Raw genomic sequence first — 14,437 nt, 5'->3', positions numbered from 1 at the left:
TATCTATCCGTCATCGGGATGGACAAATCCCACTCGTTGATCCACATGCCTCAACTCATACTTTCCGGATACTTAATCCCACCTTTATAACCACCCATTTACGCAGCTGGCGTTTGATGTAATCAAAGTACCTTTCCGGTATAAGTGATTTACATGATCTCATGGTCATAAGGACTAGGTAACTATGTATCGAAAGCTTATAGCAAATAACTTAATGATGAGATCTTATGCTACGCTTAATTGGGTGTGTCCATTACATCATTCATACAATGATATAACCTTGTTATTAATAACATCCAATGTTCATGATTATGAAACTAATCATCCATTAATCAACAAGCTAGTTAAGAGGCATACTAGGGACTCTTTGTTTGTCTACATATCACACATGTACTAATGTTTCGGTTAATACAATTATAGCATGATATATAAACATTTATCATAAACATAAAGATATAAATAATAACCACTTTATTATTGCCTCTAGGGCATATCTCCTTCAGTCTCCCACTTGCACTAGAGTCAATAATCTAGTTTACATTTGTAAAGATATAACACCTTGGCCTTATGGTGCTTTATCATGTATTGCTCACGGGAGAGGTTTTTAGTCAACGGATCTGACATGCTCAGAAACGTATGTATTTTGTAATTCATTTGCGTCTCAACGCATCACTCATTTCCAAATGAGTCGGCATTAAATATGTTTGGTCTTTTGGTGGAACCTTAATTCCGCGGTCTGAAATATGTTACTAATATTGTCACACACAATATAGCTTCAAAGTTCTGACTCTGTCGGAAATACACCAAGTTCTCAAAGAACCTCTTGACTTAACATCCTTTGTCATTGTCAAAACAATGACATACTCTGCCTTCTTTTGTAGAATCCGTCACAATATTTAGAACTCTTCTAAATCTAGCATAGACAACTTCTAGCTCATTGTACTACCTTTTAAACAACACTTAATCTAATTTGAGATTGAAATTATATTTTATATGTGACAAAACCAATATCGGTGTAACACCGTACAGCGATTTGTTTGTCATTTCTTCATACAAAAAAAAATATATCCTTAGTTCTTCTAAAGTACTCAAGGATATTCTTACTCGTCGTCCAATGATCATCATATGAATCATTCTGGTATATGCTCATAACACTTTATAGCACATGATATCCGATTGTGTACATATTATTCGTGATCTATAATCACTCATGTGTTTTTACTCATTGAGTGTCGGATACACTCAAGTCTTGTTAAAACTTCACATGACAAGAATATTTTCTTAATATTTCTATATTGAACTATTTTCAATATCCATTCTATGTACTTTGACTTAAACTTATTTTGTGTTTCAATCTATCTTCATAGATCTTGACACTAGATATGTTTCAGTCCATATCCTTTCATTGAAATTAATTTCCTCAATGAAACCTTTTAATCAAGTATATAATTACATCATTTATAACTAACTATATGTCACCTACATAAAGTATTATAAATGTGTCTTAGCGCTCCCACTTAATTTCTTGCAAATGCAAGCCTCTTCATCGTCTCTGATGAAATAAAAAACTCTTTGACTATTTCATCTGGTGAAGATTCCAACTCCGCAATACTTACTTCATCCAATTGAAGTTCGTATACCTATCTAGTATTCCACGGACCAGCAAAATTCTTGGTTGTATCTTGTATACACCTTTAATACATACTTCTGATAAGTAATGTGTTTTTCCATCCTACTAGCATATCTCATAAAAGAAATATGTAGTGATTACTAGAATAATCCACATAGACTATAAGCATTGCTACGGAAGATCTAATCTTATCGTAGTCAACTCTTTGAACTTTGTCGTAAACAATTTTTCAACAAGTCGAGCTTCTTCAAAGATATTTCATCCAAGTCTATAGATCCATTTACTTTCAAAAAGTATTCATCTATTATGGATTTCATGGTGCATGGCCATTTTAACGGAGTCGTGGCCCATCATAACTTCTTTGCTTGTAGTTGGTTTATCATTGTTCAAAATCAATCCTTTGTCCACAAATCATTTATTTGATCACAAAGTAAACCATACCTACAAGGTTCAATATGTACTTCTATCTCCATGGCTAAAACACTTTGTAGTCATAGGAGCCATGATCGTCGTGGCCGCTTCCGAATCTAATTCCGATGCTGCGCTACTCTGATCATTATGCTCAGGTTCATAAACCTTATCAAGTTCTATTGTCCTCCCACTCAAAAACTTCGCTAGAAACAATTTCTTGGAAATAAGAAACATTGACAAACACTTTTGTCTTTGTCTCCATTGTGGGAAGAATTCCCAATCAATTCTCTCGGGATAACCAACAAAGACATTCATCCGATTTTGGTTGTAAACTTATTTACTTATGCTATGCATACCAAAATTTAAGAAAAGACTATTAGGGTTTATACCCATGTCATAACTCGTATGATGTCATTTCAACGGATCATGATGATGCTCTATTCGAGTGTAAAGCGGTAGTCTCTAAAGCATAATTCACAAAAATATAATGGCATTAATATTTTATCTCATCATTGACCCAACTAGGTTTGGATACATCTCTCGCATACTTCATCATCACTATGATACTCCAAGAAATGTGAGTTGTAGAACAATTTCATAACTCTCTTAGATGTTCGCTAAAACTAGTAATTCAAATATTTCCACTATGATCCAATCATAGATATTTGACTTTTCTATTACGATGATTTCTACTTCATGCTGAAATTTATTTGAATCCATTCAAATGTTTCAAACTTCTTCCTTATCGAATATATCCACATATATATATACTCAATTCATTGTTTGAAGTTTTCATGAAGTATAAGAATCTTCCGCACACAACTATGCCCAGTGATCCATATACATCATCATGTATGTTTCCACTAAGTTAGTTGCCCGTTCAAAACTTGGCCTATGAACGGTATTTTAGTCATTCTCTTTTAGAAAAGATTTGCAAGCGCCAAACGATTCAAAAAATCAAATGACTCCAAAAATCCATTTGCATGGAGTTTCTTCATGCGTTCCTTTCCAACATGACCTAAATGGCGGTTCCACAAATAAGTGAAATTCAAATCATTTGCCTTATGGCATTTTAGCGTCGTTGTTATGTATGTGTGTTTCACCATTAAGATTTATAATAACTTATCCATCGTACATGGAGTAATGTCATAATTTAAACAACTCATTGTTTTCATTTGACCAGAGCAAAATAACAATTATTAAGTTCTTTATTATAAATTCTAAGGGCTAGATAGAATGCCAACGATGAACATAATAACACTTTATTTTTGTTCCAGGCGTGCATTCCTATCATATTCCTTGTCAGTCACTTAGGTCATTGAATTCTTGTATTGCGTTGTTTTTGTATGACACTTCATACCAACCAATATAGTACTAATACCCAAGAATTTCATAGTGTGACCTAACTAGGAATACAATCATAACATGTATATCATTTATATACACCTGAGCTAGACTTCCTAGTCTTTTCTTTCTTTCTGCCAAAATATCTTTTGCAGTTTCTCTTTTAGCTTTCCTCATTATTCAGAAAAACACTTCAACGTCAATAACTTCTAGGTTTGTTGGTCTAATACCAATAACCTTGAGGTTCTTATTTTGAAGTTAATCATCATATGACAAGTGTTCCAGATTTCACTATTAGTAACTTTGTAATACGATGAACAATTTCACTCATAATTTTATCCATTAATTCATGACAACTTTCTGAGACCATGTCTGTACATGCTAGGCTCATAAAGTTTAAACCTTGGTATTTGCATGTGCAAATCTAGCTTGCACCCGTTGTATGCACACGTAGAATCTATAACACCCGATCATCACGTGATGCTTCGAAACGACGAGTCTTAGCAACGGTGCATACTAAAGATGATAACTTCATGGATATGCGAATATTATTAGTGCCCCAATAGTTGGAGGATTGTGACGCCTCGGCGTCTTCAACCTTCATACATTCCCATAAAACTTATGAGTTTATGTAGTCTCACCAAATTTATATTCTATCATCTTGCAATAAGGTCTTAGATATCACATATATCTCATACCTTGATTATTTCTGAAAACTAAATTTTCAGCTCCTTACTTTTCAAACAAATTTGAACTTCAAGTTTCACGGAGACAAGATAACTTTAGGTACTAATTGAAACCATAGCTCTTTGAATCAACAATGTGAGGTTTACTAAAAGTTTGCAATAGGACTTAATCAAATTCTTGATTCTTTAACAATACGGTACCAATCCGTAAAGTTTCTTATCAGATTTTAACAGAATTTCTATCTCAATTACAAGACTAGCGCATAGTAGTAAACGGATGCCAATACTACAAAATTAATTCAAAATACTACCCAGACTATGTTTATGATAATTAGTTCATGTTTTAATCTAATTACTAATGAACTCCCACTTAATACAACATCCCTCATAATTGTTAAGTGGTACACGATCCAAATCCACTACACCAAAACCGATCATCACGTGAGATGATGTAGCTTCAATGGTGAACATCAACATGTTGATCATATCATCCATATGACTCGTGTTCAACCTTTCGGTTTCCGTTGTCCCGAGGCCATGTCTGTACATGCTAGGCTCGTCAAGCAAACCCAAGTATTCCGCGTGTGCAACATGGCTTACACCCGTTGTATATGAACGTTGAATCTATCACATCCGATCATCACGAGATGCTTCGAAACGGCGAACTTTGGCAACGGTGCATACGAGGGGAGAACACTTTATTATCTTGATATTAATGTGAGGGATCATCTTATAATGCTACCGTCGCGTTCTAAGCAAAATAAGATGCATAAAGGATTAACATCACATGCAATTCATATGTGATATGATATGGCCCTTTAGTCTTTGTGCCTTCGATCTTCATCTCCAAAGCACGGACATGATCTTCATCATCAACGGGCATGATCTCCATCATCATCGGCGTAGCGTCAAGATCCATGGCGCCGTCTTCATGGTTGTTCATCTCATGTAGCAACTATTACAACTACTTTGAAATACTACTCAACATGAAATATAAAGACAACCATAAGGCTCCTGCCGGTTGCCACAATACAATAATGATCATCTCATACATATTCATCATCACATTATGGCCATATCACATCACCAAACCCTGCAAAAACAAGTTAGACGTCTCTAATTTGGTTTGCATATTTTACGTGGTTTAGGGTTTTCGAGAGAGATCTAATCTACCTACGAACATGAACCACAACGTTGATACTAATGTTGTCAATAGAAGAGTAAATTGAATCTTTACTATAGTAGGAGAGACAGACACCCGCAAAGCCTCTTATGCAATACAAGTTGCATGTCGAACGAGGAACAAGTCTCATGAACGCGGTCATGTAAAGTTAGTCCGAGCCGCTTCATCCCACTATGCCATAAAGATGCAAAGTACTCAACTAAAGATAACAAGAGCATCAACGCCCACAAAACCATTGTGTTCTACTCGTGCAACCATCTATGCATAGACACGGCTCGATACCACCGTAGGATAACGTTGCATAGAAAACAAAAAATTTCCTACCGCGAACACGCAATCCAAGCCAAGATGCAATCTAGAAGATGGTAGCAACGAGGGGGTATCGAGTCTCACCCTTGAAGAGATTCCAAAGCCTACAAGATGAGGCTCTTTTTGCTGCGGTAGACGTTCACTTGCCGCTTGCAAAAGCGCGTAGAAGATCTTGATCACGATCGCTTCCGGTGCCACGAACGGGCAGCACCTCCGTACTCGGTCACACGTTCGGTTGTTGATGAAGACGACGTCCACCTCCCCGTTCCAGCGGGAAGCGGAAGTAGTAGCTCCTCTTGAATTCGACAGCACGACGGCGTGGTGTCGGTGGTGGTGGAGAAATCCGGCGGAGCTTCGCTTAAGCGTGCGGGATGTGGTGGAGGCGAGAGACCGCTAGGGTTTGGGGAGAGAGGGGGGTTGGGCGTCGGCCCTCTAAGGGGTGCGGCCAAGGCTGAGGCTAGAAGTGGGCAGCTCCCTCTCCTATGCCCCTCATTATATAGGTAGAAGCACCAAGAGTTCTAGTCCAAGTCTTCGAATAAGACCCCAACACTAAAACCTCCCATATGTGGGAAACCTACTCAAGGAGGGAGTCCTACCCAAGGTGGGACTCCCACCTTTCCTTGAGGTGGGTTGGCCGGCCACCCTAGGGGAGTCCACCTTGGACTCCTCCCCTTTAGGGTTGGCTGGTCATGCAAGGTGGAGTCCCTCCGGGACTCTACTTTCCATGGTGATTTCTTCCGGACTTTTCTAGAACCTTCTAGAACCTGCCATAAATGCACCGGATCATTTCCAAACTTGGAATATGACTTCCTATATATGAATCTTATTCTCCGGACCATTCCGGAACTCCTCGTGATGTCCGGGATCTCATCCGGGACTCCAAAAAAATATTCGAACTCCATTCCATATTCAAGTTCTACCATTTCAACATCCAACTTTAAGTGTGTCACCCTACGGTTCGTGAACTATGCGGACATGGTTGAGTACTCACCCCGACCAATAACCAATAGCGGGATCTGGAGATCCATAATGGCTCCCACATATTCAACGATGACTTTAGTGATCGAATGAACCATTTACATACGATACCAATTCCCTTTGTCACGCGATATTTTACTTGTCCGAGGTTTGATCTTCGGTATCACTCTATACCTTGTTCAACCTCGTCTCCTGACAAGTACTCTTTACTCGTACCGTGGTATGTGGTCTCTTATGAACTTATTCATATGCTTGCAAGACATTAGACGACATTCCACCGAGAGGGCCTGAAGTATATCTATCCGTCATCGGGATGGACAAATCCCACTGTTGATCCACATGCCTCAACTCATACTTTCCGGATACTTAATCCCACCTTTATAACCACCCATTTACGCAGTGGCGTTTGATGTAATCAAAGTACCTTTCCGGTATAAGTGATTTACATGATCTCATGGTCATAAGGACTAGGTAACTATGTATCGAAAGCTTATAGCAAATAACTTAATGACGAGATCTTATGCTACGCTTAATTGGGTGTGTCCATTACATCATTCATACAATGATATAACCTTGTTATTAATAACATCCAATGTTCATGATTATGAAACTAATCATCCATTAATCAACAAGCTAGTTAAGAGGCATACTAGGGACTCTTTGTTTGTCTACATATCACACATGTACTAATGTTTCGGTTAATACAATTATAGCATGATATATAAACATTTATCATAAACATAAAGATATAAATAATAACCACTTTATTATTGCCTCTAGGGCATATCTCCTTCAAGCACGCGCCTAGCACCGATCGAGCGTCGGGTTGCCGATGCGTCGCCCCCTTCGGGACGCAGCGCCGCCGCCTTCGGTCCACGCTACCGGACTCCGACGTGCCTTCCGTGGCATGTCCGTCGTTGGTGGTCTCCCGCCGCTACACCGACTCGCGCCCTGCAGCTACACCGGTCCCTCGGGTCGTGACATCGCTGCCCGCGGTCACCTTCGCCGTCCCCCGCGCATCGATGTCCGAGGCCACCACAGCGTCGCCCCTTTGGTGCGGCTCGCCGCCGTCCGCGCACGGTCTCTGTCGCGCCGTCGGGTTCTTCCTCGCCTACTTCTGTTGGAGATATGTCCAAGAGGCAATAATAGAAGTGTTTATTGTTATATCTTAGTGTTCATGATAAATGTTTACATCCCATGCTATAATTGTATTAACCGAAAACATTAATACTTGTGTGTTTTGCAAACATAAAGGAGTCCCTAGTAAGCCACTTGTTAAACTAGCTTGTTGATTAATAGATGATCATGGTTTCCTGATCATGAACATTGGATGTTATTAATAACAAGATCATATCATTAGGTGAATGATGTGATGGACATATACCCATAGTAAGCGTAGCATATGATCAAGTCATTTAGTTCTTTGTGCTTCAAGCTTTAATATGCATAGTAACTTAATCCTTCGACCATGCGATCATGTTAATCACCTACACTGGATGGATGCTTTGATGACACCAAACACTACTGCGTAAATAGGTTGTTATAAAGGTGGCATTAACTGTTCGGAAAGTATAGGGTTGAGGCACTTGTATCAATAGTGGGATTTGTCCATCCTATTGACGGATAGGCCCCTCTCGGTGGAATGACATCCAATTAGCTTGCAAGCATGTGACTGGTTCACAAGGGATATCATATCACGGTACGAGTAAAGAGTACTTATCGGTAACTGATACGTCTCAAACGTATCTATAATTTCTTATGTTCCATGCTAGTTTTATGACAATACCTATATGTTTTGTTCACACTTTATATCGTTTTGATGCATTTTCCGGAACTAACCTATTGACGAGATGCCGAAGGGCCAGTTCCTGTTTTCTGCTGTTTTTGGTTTCAGAAATCCTAGTAAGGAAATATTCTCGGAATCGGTCGAAATCAATGCCCATCATCCTATTTTTCCACGAAGCTTCCAGAACACCCGAGAGCCAGCAGAGGGGGGCCACAGGGCCACCAGACGCTAGGGCGGCGCGGCCAGGGCCTGGGCCGCGCCCCCCTGTTGTGTCGTCGCCTCGTCAGCCTTCCGACTCCGCCTCTTCGCCTATTTAAGCCTCCTCGACCTAAAACCTCGATACGGAAAAGCCACGAGTACGAGAAACCTTCCGGAGCCGCCGCCATCGCGAAGCCAAGATCCGGGGACAGGAGTCTCCGTTCCGGCACGCCGCCGGGACGGGAAGTGCCCCGGAAGGCTCCTCCATCGACACCACCGCCATCTTCATCAACGCTGCTGTCTCCCATGAGGAGGGAGTAGTTCTCCATCGAGGCTAAGGGCTGTACCGGTAGCTATGTGGTTAATCTCTCTCTCTCTGTACCCCAATACAATGATCTCATGAATTGCTTTGCATGCTTGAGATCCATATGATGAGCTTTGTAATCTAGATGTCATTATGCTAGTCAAGTGGATTTTACTTATGTGATCTCCGGAGACTCCTTGTCCCACGTGTGTAAAGGTGACAGTGTGTGCACCGTGTGGGTCTCTTAGGCTATATTTCACGGAATACTTATTCACTGTTATGAATAGCATAGTGAAGTGCTTATTTATATCCCTTTATGATTGCAATGTGTTTTGTATCACTATTCATCTATGTGCTACTCTAGTGATGTTATTAAAGTAGTCTATTCCTCCTGCACGGTGTAATGGTCATAGTGTGTGCATCGTGTAGTACTTGGCGTAGGTTATGATTGTGAACTCTTGTAGATTATGAAGTTAACTATTGCTATGATAGTATTGATGTGATCTATGCCTCCTTCATAGTGTGATGGTGACAGTGTGCATGCTATGTTAGTACTTGGTTTAGTTGTGTTGATCTATCGTGCACTCTAAGGTTATTTAAACATGAATATCGAATATTGTGGAACTTGTTAACTCCGGCATTGAGGGTTCGTGTAATCCTACACAATTAGTGGTGTTCATCATACAACAAGAGAGTGTAGAGTATAGCATTTATCTATTTATTCTGTTATGTGATCAATGTTGAGAGTGTCCACTAGTGAAAGTATAATCCCTATGCCTTGTTCCCAAATACTGAAATCGCTGCTTGTTTACTGTTTTACTGCTTGTTTACTTCCTGCAATATTACTACCATCAACTGCATGCCAGCAAGCACTTTTCTGGCACCGTTACTACTGCTCATATTCATTCATACCACTTGTATTTCACTATCTCTTCGCCGAACTAGTGCACCTATAGATCTGACAAGTGTATTAGGTGTGTTGGGGACACAAGAGACTTCTTGTATCGTGATTGCGGGGTTGCTTGAGAGGGATATCTTTGACCTCTTCCTCCCTGAGTTCGATAAACCTTGGGTGATCCACTTAAGGGAAACTTGCTACTGTTCTACAAACCTCTGCTCTTGGAGGCCCAACACCGTCTACAAGAATAGAAGCACCCGTAGACATTAAGCACTTTTCTGGCGCCGTTGCCGGGGAGGAAAGGTAAAAGGCACTCATACTCCGGTCCCAGGTAACTAAGTACTTTTCTGTTACCGTTGTGTGTGTGCTCGAAGCTATTTCCTTTAGATCCTGCAATTGCATCTTTTGGTTTCTTGTTTTACACTAGTAAGGCTTAATGGAAGACAACAACAAAATGAGAGATCTTTATGAACTTTATCTTGAATTAGGACATGATGTGTTTGAAGAGAAAATTAAAAAACCCATGGAACTTATGCATGTTAATGGGAATGTTATTAGTATGAATGCTTTGAACACCATTGTTGCTAATGCTATGGAAGAATTTAAGCTTGGGGAGGTCGGTTTTGATGAAAATGATCTCTTTAGTCCTCCGGGTATTGAGGAGAAAGTTTATGTTGATTATGATATGCCTCCTATTTATGATGATTATAATGATAGTGGTCTTTTGGTGCCGCCTACTATGGAGGATAAAGTTTATTATGATGATACTATGCCTCCTATATTTGATAATGAGAATAATAATGATAGCTACTTTGTTGAATTTGCTCCCACTACAACTAATAAAATTGATTATGCTTATGTGGAGAGTAATGATACTTTTATGCATGTGAATAAGAATGCTTTATGTGATACTTATATTGTTGAGTTTGTTCATGATGCCTCTGAAAATTATTATGAGAGAGGAAAATATGGTTGTAGAAATTTTCATGTTACTAAAACACCTCTCTATATGCGGAAATTTTTGAAGTTACACTGGTTTTATCTTCCTATGCTTGTTACTTTGCTCTTCATGAACTTGTTTATTTACAAGATTCCTATGCATAGGAAGCATGTTAGACTTAAATGTGTTTTGAATTTGCTTCTTGATGCTCTCTTTTGCTTCAAATACTATTTCTTGCGAGTGCATCATTAAAACTGCTGAGCCCATCTTAATGGCTATAAAGAAAGAACTTCTTGGGAGATAACCCATGTATTTATTTTGCTACTGTTTTGTTGTGTCTTGGAAGTTGTTTACTACTGTAGCAACCTCTCCTTATCTTATTTTATTGCATTGTTGTTCCAAGTAAAGTCTTTGATAGCAAGGTTCATACTAGATTTGGATTACTGCACAGAAACATATTTCTGTCTGTCACGAATTTGGGCAGGGTTCTCTGTTGGTAACTCAGAAAAATCTGCCAATTTCCTTACGTGATCCTCAGATATGTACACAACTTTCATTCAATTTGAGCATTTTCATCTGAGCAAGTTAAGTTCCCCTGTAAAATTCGTCTTTACGGACTGTTCTGTTTTGACAGATTCTGCCTTTTATTTCGCATTGCCTCTTTTGCTATGTGGGATGGATTTCTTTGTTCCATTAACTTCCAGTAGCTTTGGGCAATGTCCAGAAGTGTTAAGAATGATTGTGTCACCTCTCGAACATGTGAGTTTTTGATTATGCACTAACCCTCTAATGAGTTGTTTTGAGTTTGGTGTGGAGGAAGTTTTCAAGGGTCAAGAGAGGAGGATGATATACTATGATCAAGAAGAGTGAAAAGTATAAGCTTGGGGATGCCCCCGTGGTTCATCCCTGCATATTTCAAGAAGACCCAAGCGTCTAAGATTGGGGATGCCCAAGGCATCCCCTTCTTCATCAACAACTTATCAGGTTTCTTCTCTTGAAACTATATTTTTATTCGGCCACATCTTATGTGCTTTACTTGGAGCGTCTGTTTGCTTTTATTTTTTGTTTTTGTTTGAATAAATCCATGCTTGTGTGGGAGAGAGACACGCTCCGCTGTTGCGTATGAACACATGTGTTCTTAGCTTTACTCTTAATGTTCATGGCGAATGTTGAAACTGCTTCGTTAATTGTTATATGGTTGGAAACAGAAAATGCTGCATGTGGTAATTGGTATAATGTCTTGAATAATTTGATACTTGGAAATTGTTGTGCTCATATAGATCATGTTTAAGCTCTTTCATCATGTACCTTGTACCCATTAATGAAGAACTACATAGAGCTTGTTAAAATTTGGTTTGCATGATTGGTCTCTAGAGTCTAGATATTTTCTGGTTAAGGTGTTTGAACAACAAGGAAGACGATGTAAAGTCTTATAATGCTTACAATATGTTCATATGTGAGTCTTGTTGCACCATTTTATACTTGAGTTTGCTTCAAACAACCTTGCTAGCCTAGCCTTGTATTGAGAGGAATTCTTCTCGTGCATCCAAAATCCTTGAGCCAAAAACTATGCCAGTTGTGTCCACCATACCTACCTACTACATGGTATTTCTCTGCCATTCCAAGCAGATACTTCATGTGCTACCTTTAAACAATTCAAAAGCTATTATCTCTTATTTGTGTCAATGTTTTATAGCTCATGAGGAAGTATGTGGTGTTTTATCCTTCGATCTTGTCATTTACTTCGGACAGACTTTCACAATGGACTAGTGGCTTCATCCGCTTATCCAATAATTTTGCAAAAAGAGCTGGCAATGGGGTTCCCAGCCCCAATTAATTAACTTGCATTAATAATTCTCTTCACATGTTTTGCTCGATTCATCAGTAAGCAACTTAATTTTGCAAATAGACACTCCTTCATGGTATGTGATTGTTGGAAGGCACCCGAGGATTCGGTTAGCCATGACTTGTGTAAGCAAAAGGTTGGAAGGAGTGTCATCCATAAATAAAAAAACTAAACTAAAGTACATGTGTAAACAAAAGAGAAGAGGGATGATCTACCTTGCTGGTAGAGATAACGTCCTTCATGAGAGCCGCTCTTGAAAGTCTGGTTGATAAGGTAGTTAGAGTACCCGCTACCATTCGTTGACAACAACAAACACCTCTCAAAACTTTACTTTTATGCTCTCTATATGATTTCAAAACTTGAAAAGCTCTAGCACATGATTTAATCCTTGCTCCCCTCTGCGAAGGGCCATTCTTTTACTTTATTGTTGTGTCAGTTTACCTACTTCTTTCTATCTTAGAAGCAAACACTTGTGTCAAATGTGTGCATTGATTCTTACATGTGTACCTATTGCACTTGTTATATTGCTTTATGTTGACAACTATCCATGAGATATACATGTTACAAGTTGAAAGCAATTGTTGAAACTTAATCATCCTTTGTGTTGCTTCAATGCCTTCTACTAAGAATTTATTGCTTTATGAGTTAACTGTTATGCAAGTCTTATTGATGCTTGTCTTGAAAGTACTATTCATGAAAAGTCTTCGCTATATGATTCAGTTGTTTACTCATTGTCTTCATCATTGCTTTGAATCGCTGCATTCATCTCATATGCTTTACAATAATGTTGATCAAGATTATGTTGGTAGCATGTCACTTAAGAAATTATCATTGTTATCGTTTACCTACTCGAGGGCGAGTAGGAACTAAGCTTGGGGATGCTTGATACGTCTCAAACGTATCTATAATTTCTTATGTTCCATGCTAGTTTTATGACAATACCTACATGTTTTGTCCACACTTTATATCGTTTTGATGCATTTTCCGGAACTAACCTATTGACGAGATGCCGAAGGGCCAGTTCCTGTTTTCTGCTGTTTTTTGTTTCAGAAATCCTAGTAAGGAAATATTCTCGGAATCGGACGAAATCAATGCCCAGCATCCTATTTTTCCACGAAGCTTCCAGAACACCCGAGAGCCAGCAGAGGGGGGGCCACAGGGCCACCAGACGCTAGGGCGGCGCGGCCAGGGCCTGGGCCGCGCCCCCCTGTTGTGTCGTCGCCTCGTCAGCCTTCCGACTCCGCCTCTTCGCCTATTTAAGCCTCCTCGACCTAAAACCTCGATACGGAAAAGCCACGGTACGAGAAACCTTCCAGAGCCGCCGCCATCGCGAAGCCAAGATCTGGGGGACAGGAGTCTCTGTTCCGGCACGCCGCCGGACGGCGAAGTGCCCCGGAAGGCTCCTCCATCGACACCACCGCCATCTTCATCAACGCTGATGTCTCCCATGAGGAGGGAGTAGTTCTCCATCGAGGCTAAGGGCTGTACCGGTAGCTATGTGGTTAATCTCTCTCTCTGTACCCCAATACAATGATCTCACGAATTGCTTTGCATGCTTGAGATCCATATGATGAGCTTTGTAATCTAGATGTCATTATGCTAGTCAAGTGGATTTTACTTATGTGATCTCCGAGACTCCTTGTCCCACGTGTGTAAAGGTGACAGTGTGTGCACCGTGTGGGTCTCTTAGGCTATATTTCACGTAATACTTATTCACCGTTATGAATAGCATAGTGAAGTGCTTATTTATATCCCTTTATGATTGCAATGTGTTTTGTATCACTATTCATCTATGTGCTACTCTAGTGATGATATTAAAGTAGTCTATTCCTCCCGCACGGTGTAATGGTGACGAGTGTGTGCATCGTGTAGTACTTGGCGTAGGTTATGATTGTGATCTCTTGTAGATTATGAAGTTAACTAT

This window comes from Lolium rigidum, chromosome 3 (genome assembly GCF_022539505.1).
Source record: "Lolium rigidum isolate FL_2022 chromosome 3, APGP_CSIRO_Lrig_0.1, whole genome shotgun sequence".
Classification (NCBI taxonomy): domain Eukaryota; kingdom Viridiplantae; phylum Streptophyta; class Magnoliopsida; order Poales; family Poaceae; genus Lolium; species Lolium rigidum.
This window is presented reverse-complemented; position numbering follows the sequence as displayed.